Consider the following 9,911-nt stretch of genomic DNA (forward strand, 5'->3'; position numbering starts at 1 on the left):
CACTGAAACGACTGAGAAACGACGAGAACATAGTCATCCTACCAGCCGACAAAGGACGAGTTACTGTTGTTATGGACAAAACTGACTATCACGACAAAATGGACGCACTAGTTAACGACAAACGAACCTACGAAGAACTCAAACATGACCCAACTCCTGCAATTCAACGTAAACTCAACAGTAAACTACTGACACTCAAGAAAACGAACGCCTTTGACACCCAACGGTACTATCGACTGAGGTGCTCGGTACCGCAGCCACCGAGACTCTACGGTTTGCCGAAACTACACAAACCTGGTTTCCCGATGCGACCTATTTCTTTCTGTGGCTCTCCCACATACCAACTATCCAAGTACCTGACGACAATACTACAACCGCTAACCGACAAATCCAGACATAAACTACAATCCACTGAAGACTTCATTAACGCTACCAAGACTGTTGAGATACCTGACGAGACTGACTGAACACAGACGGGCGACGAGGAAAGGTGATGTCAGCAATCACATTGCTGAACACCATCGACTTACCAACCACAACATTGACTGGGACTCTGCGCAATGCCTAACCTACAGCACTGACTATTTTCAACGACTGACTCTGGAAAGCTGGTTTACTAACTTAGAACAGACTCCCCTAAACAGATGTCAACAACTACCCTCTCCATACAAACGACTCATTCACGACATAAACATCACAAACGACCAAAAAAGAACGACCTAACTTTACCGACAGATCGAAACAGACCAATCACGACCGACTTACGTCACTTGAGTCTTACAGCCAATAACATCACGGCAAAACCAACCGATCATTTCACACGACCTGGAATAAGAACATTCTACTGACAACAATCATTCACTTGACTATGATGATGACTTCCGCACAGGTTGTCGAAACGTCAGTCACAACCACCGACAACAGTCCTTCTCAGGACTACACTCACCCGGACGATCAGACTACACCTTCACATGTTACCCCCGGGTTCAAACCATTTACTGCGAGAGAAAACAAGCGCGCGAAAATTCATTCATAACAAATAACTGCACACCAGCAACTCGATAAAGTTTAATCACGCTTCCTGAAATACCGACCAAAACCCTCTTTAATTTATAATCTCTGAATCCAGCAACCGGTGAAAGAGTTCAGCAGAACTATGAACAAACTGTGGTTGTTACAATATGCCATTGCATATTGCAATTAGTCCATAATTGTTTAGATCGTTATTCCCAGTACGCAGGACTCTTTTATTCATATGTAATTAGCTATAGATTGGGCTAAAAATTATTATTCATAGCGAGTGTGAGCGGTTAGGACGCGAAATAAAATTTAATTCTCATCTCTAAGAAAGGTTGTCTTGTGAGGATATATTTCTTCATGCCGGAGACGGAAACCATATGAGGAAACAGTGGTGTTTACCATTGTTTTATTAACATAACATTGCAACATTGTAAGAAGAGTTCCCTTTTATTTAACAAATCTTACGTGATCAGAAAAAACAGGCGCGCGCGCAAAAATAGTCTTAGCATTTGCTCACGTCAGCAGCATACACCCACAGGCAAATAGTAGATGATGAATTAAGCCATCAGAGCGCGCGCTTTGCTTTAGCTATGTTATAAATGAAAATGGAAAAATCAATAGACGAAACTTCTAAATATGTCTCTTACGACTTGTTCTGATACCAGTGATGAAAAAGAATAAACTTTCGACAGCACTAGCATAACAGCTTTCACAAAAACAGTATTTTCAAATAAAATTGCAGTTTCTGTGCTATCTTTAAGCCCTATAATAAAAGCAACAAAAATGACTGGGATTTGCCACACACGTACAGTGCGAGTAACCATTCTAAGCAACAGGGGCTCTCCCACTTTACGCGAGCGCACCTGCCCTCTTGTGCCAATTCCATAGTCTGTGAAACTATAACTAAAATCCATTCGACCGTCAACCCTAGGAAACACAAAACGTTTGTATGTAAGACTGAGAAATTAATACCTGTGTCATCATAATGTACGATCCACACAATGGGGTGAACAGCGGAGAAGGCAATAAATGCAATGATGTCATTTACTTAAAATTTACAAGTCTCTTTCAAAAACATGGGCCATCTTATGTCAAAAGCCCTCTGTACATAACTCTATCAAAACAATATCTAGCACAGAATTTCAGCTTTATGTTGCTTAAAGTATTGAGAGAATTTAACTGTACATACAAAAATCATGGTAATTGTACTTTTTGTTGTTATCTAAAATTCAATTCTCCCTATATACAATTTGGTGTTTGATCAATTGATACCTAGATAGATAGATAGTTTATGCGTAAAAAAAAAAAAACTTGCAGCCACTAAGCTGAATTGTGTATTTACAATGCAGTGTAAAATCAGATACAATGAAATATATCAAGTTCATATATTTTGAACTGCGGTATTAGACACATACGGTGCACGATCCTCGTAGTAGATAGCGCTATTTAAGCAATAGCAAAAATCAGACCTGAAAAAATATCAGGCCTGTTCGGGATTCGAACCACTGACCTCTGCGATACTAGTGCAGCGCTCTACCAATTGAGCTAACAAGCTTTCACAGGTTTATTACAAATCAACTTAACGGCCTGCTCCCAATTGGCTCCCAACAAGTTTTCACAGGTTTATTACGAATCAACTTAACGGCCTGCTCCCAATTGGCTTGTTAGCTCAATTGGTAGAGCGCTGCACTAGTATCGCAGAGGTCAGTGGTTCGAATCCCGTACAGGCCTGATTTTTTTCAGGTCTGATTTTCGCTATTGCTTAAATAGCGCTATCTACTGCGAGGATCGTGCACCATATGTATCTAATACCGCAGTTCAAAATATATGAACTTCATATATTTCATTGTATCTGATTTATCACTTTCACGGGTTTATTACGAATCAACTTAACGGCCTGCTCCCAATTGGCTTGTTAGCTCAATTGGTAGAGCGCTGCACTAGTATCGCAGAGGTCAGCGGTTCGAATCCCGTACAGGCCTGATTTTTTTTTGCAGGTCTGATTTTCGCTATTGCTTAAATAGCGCTACCTACTGCAAGGATCGTGCACCATATATACAGTGTAAAATATAATATAATTGCCAACGAGCAGCTGTGGCCAAGAGGCGGCAGCATTCTAGAGCCGTGTGTGCATGAGCTGCAGGGAGAAAAAATCTCGATTTTGCGCAACATAAGATTACAATAGAATTTTCGTCAGCCAATCATTTTGCGATTTGTAAATGTGACAGAGTTATTAGACATATTTTGGAATAAACTAGAGGCCCTTATTCCAATCATTTCGCGATTTGTAAATGTGACAGAGTCACTAGACACATATTTTGGAATAGATTAGAGACTCTTATATTTCAGTATTTTTCTATATTTTATCGTAATAATTTTTCTACTTTTAGGATACGACCTGGTGATCGTTTTGGAATGCAGTATATCATGGTGTTAAACAGATATGCGCAAGTTACGCCTCCTTGTAAGACGTGATTTCTCAGGCGCCGTTTTACTAATTTTCTTCGGCAAAAATTATCTAGCTTGTTTTCATTTGATATAATTATCACATCTCGATAGCGAAACAAGTACAGGACGTCCTTACCGCGCGCTGCAATTCGGAAGGGCGAAGTTTTGGCAACAAGTTGCAGAATCGAATGTTGTCCTACGCTTTTTTGTTTCACATAAGTAGAGGCTGTTTTAGTTACTTCTTCAGTCAGTGGTTATTTTGAGTAACATTGGAAATTAACATACAATGTCCAAACTGAAACCATCACAGATATTGTTTCCTTTACAAACAACCATTATCTGAGTAAACAATGTCTTAATGCAGCAATTAATATATAGCCAATTGCCATTGAACAATTGAGGCTGCAATAGTTCGCTGAACACGTTTTCGTTTTGTTATGTTTTTTTTTGTCCTGTTTCATTACGCAAAAGCTTTGATATGATGCAATTGACTATGTAAACCATGTCTTCCTACAGTAATCCAAATAGAGACAATGGTCATTGAACAGGTAACAATGGAACATTTTGTTCAACATGTTTTTGTTTTGATATACACGATGCAGTTGACTATGTAAACCACGCCCTGATGCAGCAATTCACATAGAGACAATTGCCATTAAACAGTTAACAATGCTACATTTCGCTCAACATGTTCTTGTTTTGTTATCTACGATGCAGTTAAGTATGTAAACCATGTCTTAATGCAGCAATTCACAATTGCCATTAAACAGTTAACAGTGCAATAGTTTGCTCAACATGTTCATGTTTTGTATAGGTATCACATGATTTCGAGTACAATTTGGAATAAATTAGCATGAGTAAATTTTTTCAAAGACTAACAAAATTCCATGAGCCCGTAGGGCAAGTACAATTTGTGGTCTTTGAAAAAATTGACAAGTGCTTATTTATTCCAAATTGCTGGAGAAAAACATGTGATTATCTATTAATAATATGCATGAGAACTACGAGGTAGCTTCTCATAACTACGCAGAAGAAGAGCGCGCACATCACGTGCAAAAATAATTTATTCAAACCCTGCAAGTGACATTGGCCTTCACATTGACCTTGACATTGACATTGATCAGTCATTCTGACCAATCAGCATGTCTGATTTGTTTCCTTCTTTGCACTGAATTAACTCTCTTCTGCACTGAATTAACTCTTTTCTGCACTTAATTAACTGAAAACAGCATTCATCTTAACCAATTAGAACTGAGAAATGTTTTCATGTATATTTAACAATTATTCCACGAGCGCGCGTTGGATATGAGATGGCGACGATAGTCAACGAGGCGCCTAGCGCCTCGTTGACTATAGTCATCTCATATCCAACAAGTGCGAGTGGAATAATTGTTTTCTTAAAAACGTTAAATTAAATTATTAAATTTTATTAAATTTTTAGCTCTCTTTTAATTTTAAGTTGACACATACGCTTACCATATTTGTAGATTATGGTATATTGGCTGATATACCATAATGGCTAAGCCAATAAAAAGTCTTGAATTGCATTATCCAATGATCTAGTTTTTAATAATATTAGATATATATATATATATATATGTATTGAACTTTATTATATATATATATATATAATAAAGTTCAATACAACTACTAAAAACCTTTGTATTGCCAAGTAAGTTACTTTATTTTCCCAGAGAAATTATTAAGTCCGAAAAACCTAATGGGAAAAGGTTAAAAAGATACTGGTAGCTGCAGCCGTAAATGATGTCATGATGAAAATAGAAAATTCCAGATATAAGCCCGCGCTCGTGCTTTTAAGAAATGCCTTCGGGTTTGTTTTTACAAACGACTTAAGAAGAACAATCAATAACAAAAGTACTTGAGAAGAAACTGCTGTCGACTGGTTGCTGTAAATTTCTAAAAATTAAACACAGTTCTTTTAAGATTATACAAATTTAAAAAATCTGAGCGCTAACAATAAGCTTAAGGATTCGAAAGTTATTAACATCTCCTACAAAATGGTATTTAAATTTCGATCTAAATGTTAAGATTGTGTCTTCCTCGTTGGCACCTAGCGATAGGTACTACTAGTATAGTACAGTAATATGTAAAATAATATCTTGTAATAGTGAGTATAAAATAATGATAGTAATAAAGTCTTATATAAATAATATTGTTCAAAACTGGATCATTGGATAATGCAATTCAAGACTTTTTATTGGCTTAGCCATTATGGTATATCAGCCAATATACCATAATCTACAAATATGGCAAGCGTACGTGTCAGATTAAAATTAAAAGGGAGCTAAAAATTGACTAAAATTTAATTTAATTTAACCTTTTTAATAAAACAATTATTCCACTCGCGCTTGTTGGATATCAGATGATTATAGCCAACTCGGCGCAACGCGCCTCGTTGGCTATCCATCATCTCATATCCAACGCAAGCTCGTGGAATAATTGTTAAAATTCCTATAAATATAATGAAAGCTTGAACTGTTAAATTATATACGTCATCGATCTCATTTACAAAACTCACCAAGCACTAAAGTTCGTTGTTAATACACGATCTTACTAAAAAACTACTTTTGAAACGCTTGGTATTTCATTTGGAAATCGCAAAACGCCTTTTGCGCCTAAGACTATAACACGACGGCCCTGATGATTGAAGCATTTTATGTAAGCGATGAGCCGGGTAATTAGCAATCGAGAGGAAGATCTATGGTTTTTCTTTCTCTTTTTACAAATAAACTTTCTGTCTATCTATCTATCTCAACCTTATTCGAATGTCCTCTTCTAGAATGTTCTGATTAAAGACCTTTTTTCAGTACGGCATTGTAACAATCATGAACTAAAAAAACCAAAAGAGTACTAACTGAGCCTTTCACCGGAAGGAAAATTTTTCACCGAACAATTTAGTATTCAGTTTACCTAGAGTTTACATGTACTAGTTGATATTTTACTTTCTTCAGTTTTCTTTCTTTCTACTGTTTACATGTACTAGTTGATATTTTACTCTCTTCAGTTTTCTTTCTTTCTACAGTTTACATGTACCAGTTGACGTTTTACTTTTTCTTTTACATGTAATTTATTGCTTGCTCATGAACTGATCAATTAGATTAAATAGAAACTAACTACGTTTTCTAATACAACTACATGACTTGTATATTCTGTATAAAAAATGGAAATGAAATGCATAAAGAGGACCTATTGAATCATGTTCATTACTGTTTCAAACCTTTTTCTTTGACCTTCTTTCTCTTTTCAGCAATGAAGATGATTAACAAAAGAACAAGGGCTTCAACAACGATACCAATAAAAGGCCACAAAGGGCCCAATGGATCTGTTAAAACAAAACAAAAAAGCAAACAATAAAACAACATGATAACATTGACGGGTCAAACCATTTGTTGAACAAAACCTACAGGAGGCTGAGTGACTCTTTAGGATTGTGATACCTCTAGTATAACTTGCAATCACATATTATGTTGTTGTAAGAAATGCCATCATTCAATTATATTTTGAATCAAATGAAAGCAACTGGGATTTCAAGAATCGTAATGCTCATGTTAAAATAACCAAAAAAGTATTAAATAAATATAGATACTGATAATTATAGTGATATTGATAATGCTCAAGATGATGACAATGATAATAATGGTAAATAATAAATAATGGTAACATGACCAAGTAGATTCCAATTGGGTCTGTAATCGTACCAGTGATTAACAAAATCAGACAAACATGCAGAGCAGGAGTCTGATTTGTCAATCACAGCTGAAAAGTAAAGCTGTAAGTACAAACATGGTCGTTGCTATGGTTACTGCAATTAATTTTGTCATTGGTGGATATCTAAGCTGAGTGGACCTAGTATGATTAGCTGCTTTAGCTGTCTGATTACAGCCAACTGTCTGATTACACTGTCGGATTACAAACCCTGTAAAGGAATAATAAGTGAAAAATAAAGCAACAAAAAGCACTGATCCCATTTGAGGGAATTGCAATGGCTATGATCACACTAATAATAATGATAAAAACAACATTACCTGTTTGCTACTACATGTAAATGCAGCTGACAGTGATAATTCTGAGGAAAACATAATTGTACATGTAAACCAGGACATAATCCTCTGATCCCTAACAGTGACTTAAAGTGCACCTGACCCCTAAATTTTTTTTTCACTTAAAAAAAATGTTCCTGCTTTGGTGAGTATTTCCTCGAAAAAATTGTTGGATTTGGTTAAATCCTAACTTTTTTATGCCCTGTTGAAGTCGAGATATGAATGGACCACGACCGCGTAAATGGGCATCTGGGCAGAGTAGACTTGTGACGTCACTTCGAGAAGACGCTCAAGGAATTCTCAGCCAGTGGTTGACCTGCGAAAGCCTTTCTAGCACTAGATTCATTCTGCGGCTTATTTGCGACCAATATCGATCTAACCTTCCAAACATAACCTGTGAACTGTGCAAAATGGCGCGAAGTACAGATTGTTGGGTTCTCAAAGTGACGTCAAATTAGTCGCCAGACTCTTGATCCTTGAAACGCTGTCGTGAGTCAAAATGGCGGTGATTTTAATGCGATTTTCCATACTTCACCGGGGCACAAAAATTTAAGGATTTGACCAAATCCAAAAATGTTTTTGGAAGGGATGCTCACCAAAGCATAAAGATTTTTTTAACACGAAAAAGAAATTTAGGAGTTAGGTGCACTTTAAGTATCTACACATAGAATGTAATTTTCCCCTTACAAGACCACCCTGAATCAAACATCAAGGTAATGAGAATTAAGGAAATGATCACCAACTAAAGATTTTCTTGATTTTTCGACAAATCCTCTTCGTCAGTAGAAAACGAAATATCTACAGAAGAGAATGAAGAATCTAGATGTTGTCAGTCAGTTGCTTAAAGTGTTAAGCAAATAAAATGATCAAAACACATGTAGAGCCTCACCTCCGACGCCCAGAATGAATCGCTGGCATTTGTCTTCTACATTTTGGGAGCAGTTCGAAGGAAGACAACAATAATAATATCCATGATCAGTATAATCCACTCCAGACACGATCAGAATCGATGGGCCAAATGTGTCTTGATGAATCATGTAGTGTCCACCTGATCCATCTGACAGGAAACACTGCCAAGGTAAAGTGAGACAAATTCATTTCCTCTAGAACATATAATTTCTTAGTCTCCCTCGCAGCCGTTTTTTTCGGATGTCACGCAACGCTCTCCCAAAAGAACGGCTGCTGACAACCGAACTACATTCCTTTCTCCGAATTGGCCAATCACAGCTCGGGTTCCATTTTCAGGAACCTTTTCGCATCAGACTCACCTTTTGAGACTCGTCCAATCAGATATCGTTTTCTATCGCGATCCTCGTGTGGAAAACACAAGACAAATGGCGGTGCTTGAAGCAGCTTTTCGCAAAGCGTCGTCAAAGTTCCAAATTCTCGAGCTTAAAGCTCACCAGAAGCTTGCAATTAAAAGAGTTTTAGTCGAGAAAGAGGATGTTTTTGCTAAGTTGCCCACAGGATCCGGGAAATCGTTAATAATTATATCAAGCACTCCCGCTCGTGTTTGAACATTTTACCGATGAAAGTGGTCATATTATTGTTATTGTCGTTGCGTTGTACCAATGTGCGGAAACACTCGATAATTCGGGCCGATTTCCTGTACCGGTGATAAGAAGCCAGGAACATAACTAATCGGGTTCGCTCCAGCTAGCAGCGGACTGGCAAATGAAGAAGTACCAGTAGTGTAGGAGACGTTGGCCGACCTAAATTGCAGTGTTCTCGAAGCTTCGCCCGGTTTAATGACGGAAAGCACGTGCTTTTTTCCTCCTGATCTCCATCTGTAGGTCGAAGCAAGCGTTTAGCCCTTAGCCTAGATTGAAAGGCGTCTTGTATTTCCTTTTGATTATTGATGTAATTTACTGTCTCTTATATACTCTGACTTTTGTAATCTGTAGTAACCTCTTGAAATAGTGCGAATAAAGAGTTTCAGTTCAGTTTTTAGCTTCTTCTGCTTTCTCAGTTGCTCGCTGAAACTTTAACACCTGCTCAAACAATCTAGCGTCCGTCTCGTTGGCGTAGCAGTTGACGTCTATGGTAAGCGTAGATTTTATAATTTCAACGAAATTTTGAGAAGTTTTCCCAAAAATATATACTCTATCTTTACCAGGGCACAACGATGAACATGTGAAACATTTCGAGCTCTCATCGACAAATTTCGCCAGTGTTTCTCCCAACATCCACATTTTCGCGTGAAACCTTACGTCATACAGATTTTCTGGTATGTGATTGGTCTGTTCAATAGACCGCGACCAAACCGCAAGGACAATGAGAAAGGAATGTAGTTCGGTTGTTAGCAGCCGTACTTTTGGGGGAGCGTTGCGTGACATCCAAAAAAAACGGCTGCGAGGGAGACTATTAATTTTTCTGACTGTT

General features: G+C 37.5%; 1 long non-coding RNA gene across 1 annotated transcript; it reads right to left on the reverse strand.

The window, feature by feature from the left end:
* Window positions 1-1,409: 1,409 nt before the first annotated feature.
* Window positions 1,410-8,552, reverse strand: LOC148731334 (uncharacterized). Its single transcript, XR_016000916.1, has 4 exons — window positions 8,419-8,552; window positions 7,515-7,555; window positions 6,707-6,811; window positions 1,410-1,947 (listed from the first exon to the last, which is right to left on the reverse strand). It is a non-coding gene; the product is annotated as an uncharacterized LOC148731334 (long non-coding RNA).
* Window positions 8,553-9,911: the final 1,359 nt, after the last annotated feature.

The sequence above is a fragment of the Stylophora pistillata genome, chromosome 5, assembly GCF_964205215.1.
Source record: "Stylophora pistillata chromosome 5, jaStyPist1.2, whole genome shotgun sequence".
Taxonomy (NCBI): Eukaryota; Metazoa; Cnidaria; class Anthozoa; order Scleractinia; family Pocilloporidae; genus Stylophora; species Stylophora pistillata.